The 326-nt window shown below is 33.4% G+C and overlaps 1 protein-coding gene across 1 annotated transcript in view; it reads left to right on the top strand.

Moving 5' to 3' along the window:
* Positions 1–326, top strand: part of LOC119593072 — a 5,659-nt gene that overhangs the window by 2,965 nt on the left and 2,368 nt on the right. The window lies entirely within an intron of this gene.

The following is a 326-nucleotide window of genomic DNA, read 5'->3' as shown; positions in this document are numbered from 1 at the left end:
CAATCAATTAAGAAGACTTCCCATTTTCTGTTGAGAGGGGGAACTGTCACATACGGTTTGTGGGACAAGTTTGTTCGAGAAGGAAGTATGTTTTCAATTACTTTTCCTAGTTTCTGTTGTCCATTTCTTCAAACTTACCGTGATGATTAATTGGTTTCCTTTGACTGTAGATATTTTTGCCCAAACAAAAGGTATTTTTTTAAGTCTGTTTTGTCCACCGATTTGACAAATTTGTCAAAGACTTGCAACTTTAATGAAAACGTCTTTCATTATTTTCAAAGAAGACTTTTTTTTCGATAAATTTCCTTTTTAAGCCTTAGGCATAG

The sequence above is a fragment of the Penaeus monodon genome, chromosome 31 (assembly GCF_015228065.2).
Source record: "Penaeus monodon isolate SGIC_2016 chromosome 31, NSTDA_Pmon_1, whole genome shotgun sequence".
Taxonomy (NCBI): domain Eukaryota; kingdom Metazoa; phylum Arthropoda; class Malacostraca; order Decapoda; family Penaeidae; genus Penaeus; species Penaeus monodon.
The sequence above is the reverse complement of the archived record's forward strand: the minus strand, read 5'-3'. Positions and strand labels throughout refer to the sequence as shown.